The sequence below is a fragment of the Gossypium arboreum genome, chromosome 11 (genome assembly GCF_025698485.1).
Source record: "Gossypium arboreum isolate Shixiya-1 chromosome 11, ASM2569848v2, whole genome shotgun sequence".
Classification (NCBI taxonomy): Eukaryota; Viridiplantae; Streptophyta; class Magnoliopsida; order Malvales; family Malvaceae; genus Gossypium; species Gossypium arboreum.
The window spans coordinates 81,344,625-81,357,265 of record NC_069080.1 but is presented as its reverse complement, the minus strand read 5'-3'; positions in this window follow the sequence as shown (position 1 = coordinate 81,357,265).

The window sequence follows — 12,641 nt, the reverse complement described above, 5'->3', positions numbered from 1 at the left end:
ATGCATGAAATCGCGCGTACTGCAGTTTTATCACTTTTGATTACCAGTAATAATTACCCATACATCTTACGAGCATTCGCACACTCGCAAGTGCCCAAAATACCGACTTTTCGGCATTTTGGCTTTTCATCTTTTGCCGATCTAGCCTATGAGAGGGTGTCAGTTACACACCTGTTTTGGGATTTCCTCGACAAGATCTACACATGAACTGCCTACAATTGAATCACTTAATATTACTCCAAATATCGAAATAAGATTGAGTATGTAGTCCCCTACCACATTTGGCCAAACATGCCTAAAACCCTTATTGCTCTTACCTTACTGTCGAAAGATGGTTAACTCCAAAGATCCGATCGTTCCACCTGTCCAAGCCCTTGATCAACCGCCTCTAAATCACGCTATTACCAAAACAAAATAGTTATTACAACCCCTCAGGGTTACAAGTCCAAATCGACAACCTCCCTAACTTTTAGGGATTTCGCTTTTCCTAAAATATGTAAGAAGACTAAGTTTTGGAGAAGACTTACCACCGATTCTTAGTGGTGATTCCAATGAGTTTCCCACTCGATCCCGATGTAGATCTAAGCCCTCGATGATAACAAAGTCGATCTTTCAGTGACTTCAGTATTCGACCAAGTCCCTTTTAATGTGGGGTTTTCGGCTTTTTGCAACTTGTGTTTAGAAAGGTAAAACGAGAGGGTTTTACTATGGTCTTGTCGTCAAAACTTGAGGTTTTAGAGGGCTGGTGAATCGGCCACAAATGATGAAGAGAAGAGATATGGTTTTGGTTATAAGAAATCGGCACAAAAAGAATCAAGCTTTCGGGATTTCAGCTTTTTATGGCCAAAGGCTATGAAGGTTTTGAAACGGTTGAAAGGAAAAATGGAGATAAACAAGATGGTAGGAAGGTTCAGCAATGGAGGAAAGGAGATGAAGAAAAAGGTTGATGAGGAGAGGAGAAAAGAAAAGATGAGGAGAAAAGTTAGGAAACGGCACCAACTACCCTAAGTGCCGAATTTATACTAGCTCCTTAACCTAGCCGAATTTTGCCCCCTTAAAGAATCCCCTGGCCGGCCACCTCTTACTCTTTAAGAGTCCAACATTCAGCCAACACATCTCTCCCTAATCAGCTCCTAATTTCTCTCCCTTATCCTCTCCTTGCTCCATCTCCTGACCAACTCAAACTCTTGTTAACAATCTTTCAATTCATTTCCATTACCTACCTTTTCTGTTCATAAAAATTAATCCCTTGTTTTGCTATCAATGTGACTTGAACCTAGGTCCTCCCTAGCTTCCACACGCCACTTATAGCCTTCCCTGTGGCGTCACATGCCACTTCACCACTTGCTTCCTTGTGATCTATTTTACACAATTAATTCCTCAAAGCCCAATTTACCAGAACCCCTTTCTCTTATGGAATTAAAATTAATTAAAACTATCGGGTTATCCTAAGCTTGGGCCTTCTAGAGGCCCACTATCACAATTAAACCTACACTTAACAAGTAGAACACAAAATTTTTAATTTTACAAATTTTTTTTCAGAATTCCCAAAAGTTTGGGGCGTTACAATAGATGCTTGGTACACGGAGTTCATTCAAGCAAACCCAAATGCTCAACCCCTCCACCCCCACCTTTTCCACAACATATCCCAGTGGCATTCCGTGGTATGAATTTTATAAGATAGAATAGACTTCGGTGGATACATTTTGAAAGCAAGAAGCTGAAGAGTTTTGAGCTAATATTGATGATGATCTGGAACGACCAGAGTTTTGGCTCGATAATACCATTCGGCTTTTTGAATAATTGTCATGCACACCGAAAGAGTGCATGAAATGTGTTGTGTCATTGCTTAGAGATTTAGCTTACCACTGCTGGAAGACACTTCTCTAGGTTGTGCCAAGGGAGAGAGTGACATGGGAATTTTTCCAAGAGGAGTTTCAGAAAAGGTATATCAGTCAGAGGTTTATGGATCAAAAAAGGAAAGAGTTTCTTGAGTTGAAGCAAGGTAGAATGACTGTAATTGAATACGAGCGTGATTTTGTAAGACTCAACAAATACATTCGGGAATATGTGTCGACCAAAGCCATTGTGTGCAAGAGGTTTGAGGATGGATTAAATGAAGATATTCGAATGTTTATCGTTATACTTGAGCTGAAGGAGTTCGTTATACTTGTCGAAAGAGCTTGTAAGGCTGATGAATTGGCTAAAGAGAAGAGAAAGGTCGAGTTTGAGACTAGGGATTCAAAGAAAAGATCTATGGGCAAATCATTTCAGTCCACATCGAAGAAGTCTAGGGACTTCCATCCTCATTCAAATGCTTCTGTTGAGTTTTCAAATAGAAATAAAGGTAAACATTATTCAGGTACTAAGGCCTAGACCATCTCGATTGCTAGTGTTGGCAGTACTCGACCAAGTAGACCGGAATATCCCTAATGCAATAGAAGTCACCCCGGTGAGTGTCGAGGGAGTGACAGGACCTGTTTCAAGTGTGGTTCCCCAGACCACTTTATTAGATAGTGCCACAAGATAGAACAAAAGGAGAGGTACCAAAGTGCAAGATCGGGTAACACCGCTAATCGAGGTAGACCGCAGAAAAATCCAAGTAGTGGAGCGAGCAGTAAGAATGCCCCTAAAAAGTCTGCAATGAGACCCGAGGGCAGTGCTCCTGCAAGGACGTACGCCATTCGCGCTTGTGAAGAGGCTTTATCCTCGAATGCGATTACGGGTACATTTTCTATCTATGATGCTACTGTTATTGCTTTGATTGATCTAGGATCTACCCATTCCTATATTTGTATGAAATTAGTGTCTAGTATGAGCATGCTTGTTGAATCTACAGAATTTGTGATAAAAGTGTCAAACCCGTTAGACAAATACGTGTTACTTGATAAAGTATATAAGAATTGTCCTTTGATGATTAGAGGTCCTTCTTTTCCATCTAACCTTATGTTTTTGCCGTTTGATGATTTTGATGTAATTCTTAGTATGGATTGGTTAACTGCTCATGATGTAGTAGTAAATTGTGCGATAAAATTTATTAAAATGAAATGTAAAAATGGTGATATTCTCCGGGTTGAATTAGAAGAGTCGAATAGCTCGCCTATAGTGATTTGTTCTGTAACCACTCAAAAGTGTGTAAGGAGGGTTGCGAAGCTTATCTTGCTTTTTTGTTGAATACAAAAGAGTCGAAGTTAAAGATTGAGTCAGTGCCGGTAGTATGTAAGTAGCCGGACGTGTTTCCGAAAGAATTGGCTGGATTGCCTCCAATTAGAGAAGTAAAATTTGGTATTGTTCTAGTTCCAAGTATGAACCCATTTCTAGTGCTCCATATAGGATGGCTCGGACTGAGTTAAAAGAGTTGAAAACCCAATTGCAAGAATTGACGGATAAAAGTTTCGCGAGACCTAGTTATTCACCGTGGGGTGTATCGATTTTATTTGTAAAGAAGAAAGATGGTTTAATGAGACTCTGCATTGACTACCGACAACTCAACAAGGTGACGATAAAGAATAAATACCCTTTTCCGAGGATAGATGATTTATTTGACCAATTGAAGGGAGCCACAGTATTCTCCAAGATAGACATGAGGTCTGGTTACTATCAGTTGAGAGTTCAAGATTTGGATGTGCCGAAAATTGTATTTCAGACGAGGTACGGTCACTATGAATTTTTAATGATGCCTTTTGGTTTAACGAATGCTCCTGTAATTTTCATGGATTTAATGAACCGATTTTTTTACCTTATTTAGATAAATTTGTTGTGGTGTTAATTGATGATATCTTGATTTATTCTCGTAATGAGTCTGAACATGCCAACCACTTAAGAACTATTTTGCAAACTTTGAGAGATAAGAAGTTGTATACTAAGTTTAGCAAAAGTGAGTTTTGGCTTAGAGAAGTCAAATTTTTAAGGCACACTGTATCAGGTGATGGGATCTGAGTTGATCCGAGTAAGATTTTGGCCATTGTTGATAGGAAACCGATGAGAAAGTATTCGAGATTAGAAACTTTTTGGGCTTAGCTGGTTAGTACCGAAGTTTCATTAAAGGATTTTCCATGATTGCTTCTCCAATGACCAAATTGTTGCAATAAGATACCAAGTTCGGATGGTCAGAAAAGTGCCAACAAAGTTTTGAGAAATTAAAGGCATTTTCACTAAGGCTCCGGTATTAGTGCAACCTAAGCCGAGAAAAGAATTTGTGGTTTATAGTGATGCGTCCTTAAATGGATTCAGTTGTGTGCTTATGCAAGAAGGGAAAGTGATAGCCTATGCTTCGAGGCAATTGAAACCACATGAGAAAAATTATCCGACACGTGATCTAGAGCTAGCCGCTATTGTGTTTTCATTAAAGATTTGGAGACATCACTTGTATGATGAGAAGTGTAGGGTATTCATCGATCACAAGAGTCTAAAGTACTTGATGACTCAAAAAGATTTGAATTTACGGCAACAGAGGTGGCTAGAGTTGATAGAAGATTATGAGTTGGTGATTGATTATCACCTGTGTAAGGCGAATGTGGTCGCGATGCCTTGAGTAGGAAATCCTTATTTGATTTACGAGTCATGAATACTCAGTTGTTTGTGTTCGGTGATGGTTCGATACTAGCAGAGTTGAGAGCTAGACTGATGTTTCTCCAAGAGATATGTGAAGCACAGATAGGTGATAGTGATTTTCAAACTAAGAGAGCTTAATGTGAGTAAGGTGTTGAATCAGATTTTCAGATTGGTTCCGATGGTTGTTTAATGTTCAAGGATAGGGTATGTGTACTTAGAGATGCAGAGTTTATTGGGAAAATCCTATATGAGTCACATAGTAGTGGTATGTCAATTCATCCGGGTAGTACCAAGATGTATAATGACTTGAAAAGATTGTATTGGTGGCCGGTTATGAAAAGAGACATCTCAGAGTTTGTTTCGAAATGTTTAATTTGTCAGCAAGTGAAAGCCGAGCACTAAGTACCTTCGGGTTTACTTCAGCTTGTGATGGTTCCCAAGTGGAAATGGGATCGGATTACTATGGATATTGTGATGAGATTGCCATTGTCACCAAGAATAAAAGATTCCGTGTGGGTCGTAGTTGATCAATTAACAAAATCGGCTCACTTTATTCCGGTACGTACCGACTACCCACTCAATAAGCTAGCCGAGTTGTATGTTTCTGAGATTGTGAGACTTCATGGAGTACTTTTGTCTATTATTTCGGATAGGGATCCAAGATTCACATCGTGGTTTTGGTAAAAGCTACAATAAGCATTAGGTACAAAGTTGAATTTTAGTACTACTTTCCATCCACAAACTGATGGTCAGTCAGAGAGAATAATACAGATACTTGAAGACATGCTTCGGTGTTGTGTTCTTGAATTTTAGGGCAGTTGGGAAAGGCACTTGCCATTGGGGGAATTTGCTTATAACAATAGTTTTCAGTTGAGCTTGAAAATGGTGCCTTATGAGATTGTATGGGCGTAAATGCCAAACACTATTAAATTGGACTGAACTTAGAGAGAATCAGATTCATGGGGTCGATTTAGTCAAAGAAATCGAAGAGAAAGTAAGCGTGATTCGAGGTTGCTTGAAAGTGGATTCAGATAGATGTAAATCCTACGAAGATTTAAAACAAAAAGAAATTGAGTTTTAAGTAGGTGATAAGGTATTTCTAAAAGTGTCCCCGTGGAAGAAGGTTCTCAGATTTGGTCGAAGAGGCAAGTTGAGTCCGCGTTTTATTGGACCGTATAAGATTATCGAAAGAATAGCACCGGTAGCATATCGCTTGGCTTTACCATCTGGATTGGAAAAGATCCATGATGTGTTCCATGTGTCTATGTTGCGCCGATACTGGTTAGACCCTTCACATGTGATTACATCGACAGAGGTTGAGATACGACCGGATATGACTTATGGTGAAGAACCGGTTAAGATTTTGGCTCGGAAAGTCAAGCAATTAAGAAATAAAAGCATTTCCCTTGTAAAAGTGTTATGCAAATGACATGGGGTTGAAGAGGCCACATGGGAACCCGAGGAAACAATGAGAAGCCAATACCCAACTCTATTTACCGGTAAGATTTTTTAAGACGAAAATCGCTAAGGGCGGAGAGTTGTAACATCCCGATTATCGGCCTACTCAGAATAGTGGTTTTGGGACCACAAATTTGAGGTCATCAAATTTATTTTAATATTCTTTTGAGGTCTATAGCATGATAATATGATTATGTAAAAATGTTGTTAAAAAATTTTACCGTTTGAATGCTTAACTTGTGAAAATGACTAAATCGCGTAAAATGTGAAAGTTGTGTTCCATTAGCTAAAGGTGTTGGATAGCTATAGAACTTAAAATTTGGGGTCGTTAATGAGTAATTATGCCATCATATATGTGTATGGCTGTACATGAAGAGTAATAAATGAAAAGTCAAAAAGTCAAAAATTGAGTAGGGTTGGTATTTGATGACATTAGCTAAATGAATAAAAAAATAAAATCAAAGGGTCATCTTTCTTCTCCATCTTTTTCATCAAAAATTGAAGTGAAAGACCCTCATGGGAGCTTGAAAATTTTCAGCACAATAAACCCCTTAATGTAAGTCATTTTGATGGTCATTTTTTTTGTGTTTTTGGAACCCTTATAGCTTAATCTAGCTAATGAAGGGACTATTTTGCACTATGGTTGAAAGTTTAGGGTTTTTCAATGAGAGCATTAATGTTGTTTACTGAATTTTAAGGAATAAAATGAATCTTGGTTGTTAAATAAACAACTTTTGTTAAGTGATTTTCATGGAAACACCTAATGAGGACCTTTTTGTAAAAGTCGTAAAATAGGTGGTAAATGTGTAGAATAACTAAAATTTGTGAGCTATTATAAGCTCAAGAAAGGTTCGGCTAGGCTTGGGTAGTGAAGGAATTTGATGAAAATCATTTTACGAGCCTAGGGGCTAAATTGTAATTATGTGAAATTTTAGGGGCAAAACTATAATTTTTCCAAAATATGATTTTTGGGATGTTTTGAATAATGTGATAATTAAAAAAGGGAGATTTGCTATTATAGATCAAGAAAAAAGGAGTCCGAGCCTAGACCGGGGAGAGAACAAATCTTGGACTAAATCGAATTAGTTGTCCATATTTTGTGCCGAGGTAAGTTTGTGTGCAATGGATATAATATTCTACTATGTATTTAACATTTAATGTTGTATGAAATATATATTTGCCTTTATGAATATTACTGATGTTATCCGACAAAGATTTGAGGTGATGATAGCCAGTTGAACCTTAGGAGTACTTAGGGTACAAATATTACGTCATTGAGTTGATGAGATCTCGAATAAGACCATATCTAGGATATGGCATCAACATCGGTATATGTTATCATGTAAGACCATATCTGGGATATGGCGTTGATATGAGATTGTAACATCTTGAAATAGGGCCTAAATGGAATAGTGGTTGTGAAACCACAAATCTGAGATAGAAAAGTTTATTTCGATTAATTTTTATGATTTACCAAGTGATTAGATGCATGTGTTAGAGTATTGATAAGAAATTTTATAGATTGCATGTTTAATTTGCTTATTAGGGCTTATTTGCAGAAGTTGTTGTAACAGCCCGATTTAGGGCCTAAGCGGAACGATGGTTTTAGAACCACGAATTCGAAGTCAAAAAATTTATTCCGATTAAGTTTTAAGGTTTATGTATTAATTAAAATATTGTGTAAAAATATCGTTAAGTAATTTTACTCATAAAGTGCTTAATTGAACTTTTAGGACTAAATTGCAAAAGTTGCAAAATATGTGTTCTAATTCATAAGTACTTGATTGAAATGGGGGTTTAAAGAAGAGGTCCTTAAATAGTAATTAGACCATTATATTTCATTTGGACAAAAATAGGCATGAATAGGACAAAATTTTAAAGAAAGGCCTTAAGGGCATTTTAGTCATTTGGTAATTAAAAGAAATAAAAAGGGAAAATAAAGCCAAAATTGACTCATCTATTTCATGGAGGCCGAAATTAGCATGGGGGAAGCCATGGCTAGGGTTTTCAAGCTTTCTAAGCTCAACAGTAAGTCCGTTCTAGCCCCATTTTTCAAGTTCTTTACGATTTTGGAATCTCGGTAACTTGATTAAGCTTATTCTAGAAATAATTTAAGCTAGGGTTCATATTTGGAAAAATAACCATAGGTGAAATGTGTTTATTTTGATGTTTTATGGTAGAATATGAAGGCTGAAATTATGTTAAACAACTTTTGCTAAGCGGTTTTAAGCAAAAATAAGTAAAACGACTTAATCAGTAAAAGTTGTTATTGTTCATAACTATGTGTTAGAGTGCGAATTTGATGTTGCCATAGAAGGGAAAAATGATCATCATGTCGTAAAACATAAGAATAAGGGATGAATTTTAATTCCCGAGCCTAGGGGAAAAAGTGTAAATATGCAAAAGTTTAGGGGCAAAATTATAATTTTGCCTAAGTTTGAGTTAAGGACTGTTTTGAATAGTACATTAATTAAATAAGTAAAATATGATGTTTTAGATCCCGAAAAATGAGATTTGAATCTAGAATGGGAGAAAAATAAAAAATCGAGAAAGTTGGTAAAATAGCCATTTTAGTATCGAGGTAAGTTCATATATATAATAAGCATTAATTTATGCATGTTTCAATTTAAAATTGATATATTTACTATGATTGCCGAGGTGTTGAAAGTAAGTATAATTATGTTGATTTAAATGTTCAATATTAATTTGACATGGAAATGAGAAAGTATGTAAGTTTGTATGTAAATAATACATTATCTTTATTATGTTTTTGTATTTCAGCATATTTTATGTATTGTAGCTGATTTTTGAATCATAATTGACTATTGGAAGTATGGAATCAAGTATTAGAAAGAGAGAGAAATTCCGGTTGAACCTTCGGAAAGATTGGATGATACAGATAGTATGTAGCTAGGTCACATGTATGGTGCTAAGTGCACGTCATGTGTACAAGAGAGCTACGGGATATATGTAACTAGGTCGCATGCGTGGTTCTAGGTAAAGGACACCATGTAGACAAAGAGCTACGAGATAAACTGGCTAGGTCACATGGGTGGTACTAAGTGTTCACCATGTGTACAAGAGAGCCAAAATTATGTGTACAATCGAGCTAGGTCACATGAGTGGTGCTAAGTGAAGGCCACTATGTGTACAAGAGAGCTTTGATTTTAAAGGTGGGCTGTGTGCGAAACCATTGCGTATCTGTTATTATTCCAAAGTGTTCAACTAGGAAATTGATTAAATGAAATTGTGTATGACTTTGTAATGATAAGTGTAAGTATATACGTGTGTAACTTATGAGCAATATGCTCGATATGTGATTGGTAATTGGAAAGATTGTTATGGGAAAGTGATGAATACAATTGAAGTGTGAAAGATCAAAATTGACAATAAAACTGTTCTGGATAGTTGCAGTGATGTGAATCTAAAAATTTACCAAAAATAGTAGAAATTGAATCAGAGACTGAATGAGATATCAAATTAAAGCTTAATGAGTTTGTTTTCATATAACAGAAACAGAATAAGCAAAGGAATTCTACATTATGAGATATTTAAGTTTTTGAGAGACTGGTTCAGAATGACTACGTGATCCCCTGTTCTGACTTGGAAAAATCATTAAAAATTGTAAAAAAATAATTAGGGGATATAATTTATATGCTTGAAATCCTTAATGAGTCTAGTTTCAAATGAAATAAATGAAAACATCCTTTGAATTCTGTACGAGGATAAAATTGATTCATAGTGAAGAGTGGTCAGAACAGTTGAGCAGTGAAACAGGGGTAACTTCAATGAATAAACTGTACTAATTGGTAGGACCAAAAATTCTGAAAATTTTATAACGGTTTGTAATTTGAGTTTTGTAGCTCCAGAAATAAATAATTTAGTTGCTGGTACTCTGCTAGATAGCTTATTTTGAACTTGTTTATGATTGTAATAGTGAAAGTATGTGTGTTTGTGATGGTAATATTCCGGGAACATATTGTGACTTTGTTTAAAGTATGATAATGTATTGTTTATTAATATTTACTTACTAAGCTATAATGCTTACTCCCTTCCTTTCCTTTTTCCTATAGTGTCGCAGATGTTAGCTCGAGTTGGAGGTCACCAGAGGTTAAATCACACTATCAAACTATTGATCGATATATAAAGGTTTTAAAGTATTTTAAGTCTTTGGCATGTATGGAGACTCGTTTGGTAACACCCCGAACTCATGGCTGTTACCGGAAATCAAACACGAGGTGTTACCCGCTTACTTCATTTATTTCCCCCTATTTTTTTTTTGTTCCAGGCAAGCTGGCTACTGTATCATGGTCAATTTAAAAATCATATTTTGAGTTCTGAAACTCGAAATCCAATTCCATAAATTTTACCTGAAACTAGACTCATATATCTATATGGGGGAAATTTTGTAGAATTTTTTTGTTGGGCCAATTAGTACAGTTTATTTGTTAAAGTCTCCCCTGTTTCAAGGTTCGACTACACTCACCTCTGTACCTTATGATTTAAATATCTCCCTGTACAGGGCTCCAATGCCTATACCGTTTGTCTCTAATGAAACTAGACTCGATAATGAATTTGTACATATAAGACACGACCTCAAATTATCTCGATACAATTTACGGTTAATTTTCTAAATCAAAATAGGGGATCCAGAAATCGCTCTGGCCCTGTTTCACAAGAATTTAATTAACTCCTAACATACAGCTCATATGGTCGTTTAGTTTCTCCATATGAAAATAGACTCATTAAGCTTCGATTTCATAATTTATTCATTATTTAATTCCATTTCTAATATTTTTAGTGATTTTTCAATCTCACATCACTGCTGCTGTCAGCATCTGTTACTAAAACAAACTATGCCTATTTCATGATTTTTTTCCTTGATCTAACTAATAATTCATCATACATGTCACAATTTATGACCATGACTAGCCATGCCAAAGGCTAATCATCACCGAGCATCTGCCCACTACATTATTACCAAATCATGAATTTAACACCAAAAATAATCAGCCATGACATATGGCATAATAATCGAGTAGGCCTCAACCAATACTCGACCAAAACCGAATTACCAAGACTTGTGTCCAAACATCATAAAACCAATTCCAACCGAACATTTATGCCATTTTCGCATGGCTAAAAGTTTACATACCAAATTTCAACAAAACATAATAGCCTATACATGCCGAAATGTTCTCCTAGACCAACTAAGAAGAAAATACCAAAAGTTGCTAGCCGGTGTGATGACTTCGATGACGGTCCCGAATACGAAAAAAGTCGAGTCTAAGAAACCTAAAATAGGTGACAAGCAAACACCGAATGAGTATATAACTCGAGAAGTCATAAGCATTACACTACCATCCATTAATAAAATTTTCACAAGAGGAAACAACGAAATGAGGCTAAGTACTCCATCCATACCGAACTATGCCATAGTTTCTTAGACCTTACGATTCAATCTCATTCCAAGTCCTAAATTGACATTTCATACGCTATTCAATAGAATAATTGAGGCATTTCCATACATCATTTTATTTTCGTTACAATCATACAACTAAGCGAACTTTCACCTATTCCACGATGAACCTTATGTACGTGACTTCAATTATAATCATCACATAGGTTCAAAACTTACCACGCTCAACTCCAAATATAAACATAGCACCTATTAGCCATGAACTCAAGGTAATTACCCTTTCCGTTGTCTGAAATCGACTCGGTAAGGTCGCACCCTTAATATAAATAATTGATAGAAAATATATATATATAGTGGGTTCGCACACATAGTGCTTAATAATCAACCACGCACACTTAGTGCCATGTACTTTAAACTCGCACACTTAGTGCCATGCATTTCAAGCCCGCACACTTAGTGCCAATCTCACAACCGTGAACACTTATTGCCCGCACACTTAGTGCTGAAAACCAGCCACTCTATACGCTTCACTTCCTTTTTACATTCGACAATTTCATCTCTACATACATATACATTTGTATACATTTCATCTCATTAAACACAATTGCATAGGTATTACGATCATTTAAATCAATACCAACTATATGCTTAATGACTTACCTTGTGTTGGGTAAAATAATTCCAAGTCGGCTACTCGATGACTGTAACACCCCAAACCCGGCCTAGACGTTATGGCCGAATCTGACGTGCCACATTGGAGTTGAAAACCCACGTTCCGTTTTAGTGTTTTAAAACCTTATATTTTATTGAGTTAACAAAGTGTATGGAAGCTGGGCACCAGGTAGGTATCCGAGATAGAGGAGGTGAGCCATGAAGGCTGCTTAAGTACCAAGCTCTTTAATTGGATCCAATCCTAGACATGCCCACAACCATAGCCACACTTTGTCATATCGAGTTTAAATTTGTTTAAGTGGACGTCTTTGATAAATCGATTAATTGTGGTGTTGAGATATTTTGAAAACAAGTATCATTTTGAAAACACGTCCTAAGTCTAGCCCATTTGAACAATTATCAACCAGGTTTGAAGTTATTAAAAATAAAATAATCCCGAGAAGAAATAAAAGAAAAGTTAAAATGGCCTTATTACAACCCAAAAATAAATAATATTTAAAGGAAATTTAAAGAAAACCAACGCTTATTTAAAAGTCCA